The 5,769-nt window shown below is 45.7% G+C and overlaps 1 pseudogene; it reads left to right on the top strand.

Moving 5' to 3' along the window:
- Positions 1-4,773: 4,773 nt before the first annotated feature.
- LOC147748830 (carbonyl reductase [NADPH] 1 pseudogene) lies at positions 4,774-5,562 on the top strand (annotated as a pseudogene).
- The last annotated feature ends 207 nt before the right edge of the window (positions 5,563-5,769 follow it).

The following is a 5,769-nucleotide window of genomic DNA, read 5'->3' as shown; positions in this document are numbered from 1 at the left end:
ATGTTGTTTTACCTACATTTGGGTGTGTTTTCTTACCCCACCTTAAGGAAGTGCTGAGTCTTGCCTTGCCTGTTGGGGGCGTTGGGTTAGGGTGCGTTCTTTTAGCGAAAAGCACATTCATTACAAGATGACATAAGGAAACTAGCTCCAGAATTTAAATACTGGTTAGCTAATGCGAATCTGACCCTAAAATTCATATAGAAGACTCTGTGATGGTGACCAGAAATGCAAGATACCATTGCACTGCATATCAGCCAGCCAGCTACAAATACATCACTTTAAGGAAATTCTTAGGTTAGAGACCCAGGCATGCCATGAAACCATCTGAAAAGTCCCCTGCGTGGTGACGGACGTGCACCCCTGCTCTGAGTGCCTCAGCTGCAAAGATGTCTGGATTACTGTTGCTGACTTTTGTTGTCATGGGCCAACACGGATCATGCCTGTGCTCCATGACATAGGCCTGTCTCACGGATTGCAGTCTTGTTGGCCCAAAGCACTACCTTCACAGTGATGAAACGCTCCTGCCTTTGTCAAGCGTTAAGCAGCATGAGCATGGTGGTGGCAGCATACCGTGCAGTGATCAGTAGAAGTGAACAGCCCCTTTTTATATGTGTCACTGGAGTGAGGCTCACTCGTGTAAAGTTCCACTGTTGTGTGCTTAATTCACCTTGGGCATACATCAAGGTAGTATATAGTGATGTGCAGTGTGTGTGTTGTATGCATGTGCTTGATGTATGTGTGCCTCTGAATGGTACAATACATGGAATATTTTTATTCCATTCTGGGAGACCCAGGGCTGTGCAGAGAGCTGTGTGGATAAGAAGAACCAGGATCTACAGCATACTTCAAAGGGTGCTCTTTTAATTTAAAGAGGGGTCGCTGAGAAGGTCCCTGGGCACATCTCAGGAAGGTGATGGGGCTGATAAGAGAATCACAAAGCATGGGCCCTGGGGCAACCTTTTGATAGACATATCACTATGGCTGACAACCAGGTGTGAACCTCTAGTCATTCCCATGGCCTGATTTGCGGTTCAGCCAAATTTGGAGTCATTGCTGCTGTGACAGACTTTCTGGAGGAAGGACAGGGCAGAGGAGAGGGTACTTCAAAGGTAGCAGACCCCCAAAGCTAACTTCAAAGACTCAGACCCTATATCATACTTGATGTCTGGAAATGGACTATAAGAGGAGCTCAAGGCCCCCAAAACTTTAAACTGTCAAGCAGCTAGATAGGCTGTGCGATGAGAGGAAACTAAGGCAAGACCTCTGCCTTGGCAGGTGACGGGACCTAGAGGCTTAGGCCAGCCATCGGAGGAAGACAAGAATTGTAGCCTAGTGGATGCTGGCTAAGATGTCGGCAAGGTGACCCATGTGGGCCAGAATCTTGATTCAGGATCAGAACCAGAAGCCGTCAAAATCCCCCTGCAGCGGCAAATGTGTGCTACTCACCAGAGGCAGCCACTGTTGTAGAGTCTCCGAGACTCCAGTTGGACAATTACTGCTGGCGTGGTTGGTGTGGTTAAGACTGAGCGAAGGTAACGCTTCAGTGCTGGGAATTATTTGACTTATCAAACAGAGTGAGGGGTGGCACGAGGAGGGCGAGGGGTTACTCAATGGGAAAACATATTTATGTACTTACCTAGCCGCCGGGTCCCGTGTCTCTGCTTCTTGCTCCTGCTCTGCTCGTGGGCCAGGAAGCCAGGAAGAACAGTCAGGCTCCCCTGACCAATCACAACTCTGCAATGCAGCGTTGTGATTGGTTTTGAGCGTCCTGGTTTGACGCTCAACCAAGGAATGGGGGCCTGGGCTTGTTCTCCACGCAGGCTGTAATGCAGCCTGCATGTAAAATGGGTAAAGTGCGCATGTCTGATATGGGCGGCCCGAGGAGGCCAACCAAACAGTCCTTGCGCACTTAGGAGTGGGCAAACCACTCCTCCCCTGCCCTGCTCCGTGAGCAGAGCAGCCCCGCCTGCAAAGGAAACATGAAATTATAACAACTAAAAGTTATTAGCATTTTAAATTTCCTTTCCTTTACACTGCCCAAAAGCAGTGGGCGACGCTCCTCCGCCATAGCGAAGGAGCAGCTACTGCATTAAACACAAGAGCCCTAACTTTTGTGGGCTGTGTGTATTGTCTATGTATGGCGTATTTTACTTTGAGGTCTTATATAAATACTCTTGTTGCCCTAAAAGAATGTATTTGACCGGACAATCATTTATTGCTGCCATTGAACATATTTTGAGCTGTGCGCCTGTATTCACCTCCCTGTGTCTACCTCCCCCTTCACAGGAAACCTTGTTTTTTTCTACCTGCTCTACCATTGAGAGTCAAGTGCTGAAGTGGTACTTGGGCCAGTTACTAAGGATCCATAGTAGGCCGGGTCCTGAGATATTAGGAGTAAAAGGCCTCAACCCCCACAGTTAGGCCCAGAGGCTCCTACTTGCCTTGTGGACTTCTGAACAGGGTTCTGAAACCATTAAAGTCTTTGAAAGAACTATGGGAATCATTTCCTTACATTTTGAAATAGCAAACAAGCAGATCCATCACAGAAAACCTGAAAAAGGCATAGTCATAATAATCTGAAGCATAAAAAATGAGCTGGTTGGGCTGCTAAGGCAGAGTCATGAGTGCGTGTGAGGAGATGAAGCCCTACAAAACAGTACAATGGAAAATAAAGCACTTATAAAAGTCAAAAAGAAGGTAACACAAAATAAACTTTGGGGTGAAGTAAAGTAAGCCCTGATGAAGAAAGACAGTAGGAAAATCTTGGAATGTTTTGGGAGATTAAACCATGAATCTAGGCCTAGCATATATGTATATAAGAGACATATGGATGATATAAATGTAACCTTGTGACATATATGTGTCTGAACATCTAATTCCTAAATGTCATAACTAAGCAATAGTCATCTGACTTAGAAGCCTCAGGAGCATTAGTAGTTCATAATGTTCACAGCACATGCACAGTAATGCTTAAAAGTCCAATGTAATGAAATCCTATGAATTCTTATTGATTCTTTGCTCTACAATGGACTATCCTTAGGCTGTAAGGGATTGAGACAAACCACATTGTTTTAACTTATGTAACCTTTTTGTACCCTTATTTTACTGTTTCATACTGTACCGTATCGATTTGACTTTAATGCGGTTTATGGGACTTGTTTCCAAATAAACAATCTGAAGTTTAGAAAGGAATATAGTAATTTGCAGACTTCAAAACTGGGATCTTATTAGTAAACTAAATGAGTCCATTCTGCACAACGGGGAAATAGGTGGCTTGCAGTGGAATTTGTGGTAAGATGGAATCTCTCACAGAAAAGGCTAACCACAGATTGCTCATCCTGTGAATAGATGCCAAACAGTACCTCCCCTGGTGGTGGAGCTGTGGATTGGGTCAGACCTTTACTGGAAATTCTGAGTTTGCAGTGGGGTAGCAAACAGAGCGAGGGTGCTGTCGACTACTCGCATGTAGGGGGGAAGCCACACCCCCTTGCTATGCCACTGAACAAAGTGCCCGCCCCGCTGGCCTAGCTGTCCAGGTAATAATGCTTTGTGAAGATGCGTAGGGACACCCACATACCAGCCTGCAAATGTCCAGAACTTGCACATGATGTACCAGAGCAGTAGTAGCAGCCTCTGCTCTCGTAGAGTGAGTGCATAAGCCTTCTGGAGGAAGCTTCTTGGCCAGCCAATAGCAGCTTTTGATTACTTAAGTAATCTGATTATCTCCTCCTCCCCTTTCTTATCTATCGTCACCAACCCAAGAGGTCTGCTAAACCAACCTGTATAGGACCTGGATAAGGGCTAGGCAGAGAGAGTGGCGGGGATAACTTCAACCGAGGAATGCAAACCCTGATCGGAAGGACACTGCTGTACCATGCAGTGCATGAGATCACTCAGCCAGAAGGCAGCAGCTGCAATCTCTCCAACAATGAAGCCTGACACAGAGGCGCTATAATGAAGCATTCAGGAATAGCCTGTAAGAGCACATGGGCAGCAATAATAGAACCTAAGAACAGAAAAGACCGGGTGCACATTTACTAAACTTTCACGCAACGTATGGCAGCAGGCAAAGTTGGTGTGTTGCGTTGTGTGTGAGGAAGAAGACAGAAATGTTCTGTATTTAATATTTCTGCTGTCTCCTTGTGCAGGCGTACTGTGTGCAGCCTAGCTCCAACGTAGGCACCTTTGCACCATAGTGCATGGGTGTTTGCAGGAAGTGACACCTTACTGCACAAAAACAAACCTTTCCCTCTTTCTGTGTGTGCTGCATTCTGCAGCAAATGTGGAAAGAGGAAATACATAGAAGAAATAAAGAGTTTTCTCCTTGTTACGCCTCACTTAGGAAGGCTTAGCATTTTGATGCATTCCCAGGTTTACAAGTCTTTGTAAATCTGGGAATGTTCCAAAATCAATGGGTGGGTGGATGGGAACGCCGAAATTGCACCCATGGAATGTCTCCCTAGTTGAAATGTAATGTAACGCAGCACAAGTGGCTGCTTTGCATGACATTTACTTACAAAGTCACACAAGGGCACTCAAATGAGGCTTTATAAATGTTACTGAAGCTTTTGCGTTGTACTCGCGTCATCTTGCTTGACACAAGAACAATGATAAGGCTTCATAAATATGGACCCTACTGTATACCCATGACAACAGTCCAGCCTGAAGGACTAGAGGCAAAAACTCAACCCTCCCTTGTAACCGCTCGCATTCTGTTTACTTCTGCATAATTCAGACGCGTGCGCCTCTGCTAACAGTGCTTTGTTGCCCAATATGCCTAGCACCAGAGTGGTAGTGGTGACCGGAGGTAATAAAGGCTTCGGATTGGCAATTGTGCGGGCTCTCTGCAAGCAGTACAAGGAGACGTGTACCTGACTGCCCGAGACCCCTAACTGGGGGAAGCATCTGTGAAAAAGCTGCAAGAGGAGGAGGGTTTGACATCTCTTCTCCTCCAGCTGGACATCACAGACATGCAGAGCATCCGAACACTGAAGGACTTCATGAAGAAATAATATGGTTGAATAGATGTTCTGATCAATAATGCAGGAATTGCTTTCAAAGTCGCTGATACTACACCATTTCATATTCAAGGGGAAGTTACTTTGAAAACCAACTTTCTTTGCTACCAGGGAAGTCTGCACAGAGTTGTTACCAATCATAAAGCCACACAGAAGAGTTGTAAAGGTGTCCAGCATGTCTAGTCAGCATGCTTTAGCCAAATGCAGCAAAGATCTCAAAGAGAAGTTTTGCAGTGAGTCCATCACAGAAGATGAGCTGGTAGCACTCATGGAAAAGTTTGTTGAAGACACCAAGAATGAAAATTACAGCCAGGAGGGCTGGCCCAACACAGCCTATGGGGTGTCGAAAATTGGAGTAACTGTCCTATCCTTGATTCAAGCTAGGACGCTGACTAAAGAAAGTGGAGCAGATGGAATACTTCTTAATGCATGCTGTCCTGGGTGGGTAAAGACAAATGATCCAGCGCTGCTCTCAAACAACCCTCAAAACCATCACCAAAATCCCCAGGAGCTATCACACTTCACTTGTGGGTGGGGCCCATAGCACCGCGAGTCACTCATTCACACAGATCACACTGCTCCCAAGATCAGTGAGGCCAGAGAGGGAGCGGCTGGATAGCGAAGTACCCTACTTCATCTAAAAGTTAAATTCTATACATTATATACATATGCATTTTATTGATATCACCATGGTATTTAAATCTCATAAACAGCATTTAAGGCACCCCACTGTTTTGGTCAATGGATCAGC

The sequence above is a fragment of the Lissotriton vulgaris genome, chromosome 1_1 (genome assembly GCF_964263255.1).
Source record: "Lissotriton vulgaris chromosome 1_1, aLisVul1.2, whole genome shotgun sequence".
In the NCBI taxonomy this organism is placed as follows: Eukaryota; Metazoa; Chordata; class Amphibia; order Caudata; family Salamandridae; genus Lissotriton; species Lissotriton vulgaris.
Note: the sequence above shows the minus strand (reverse complement) of the source record. Positions and strands in the feature narration are given on the sequence as shown.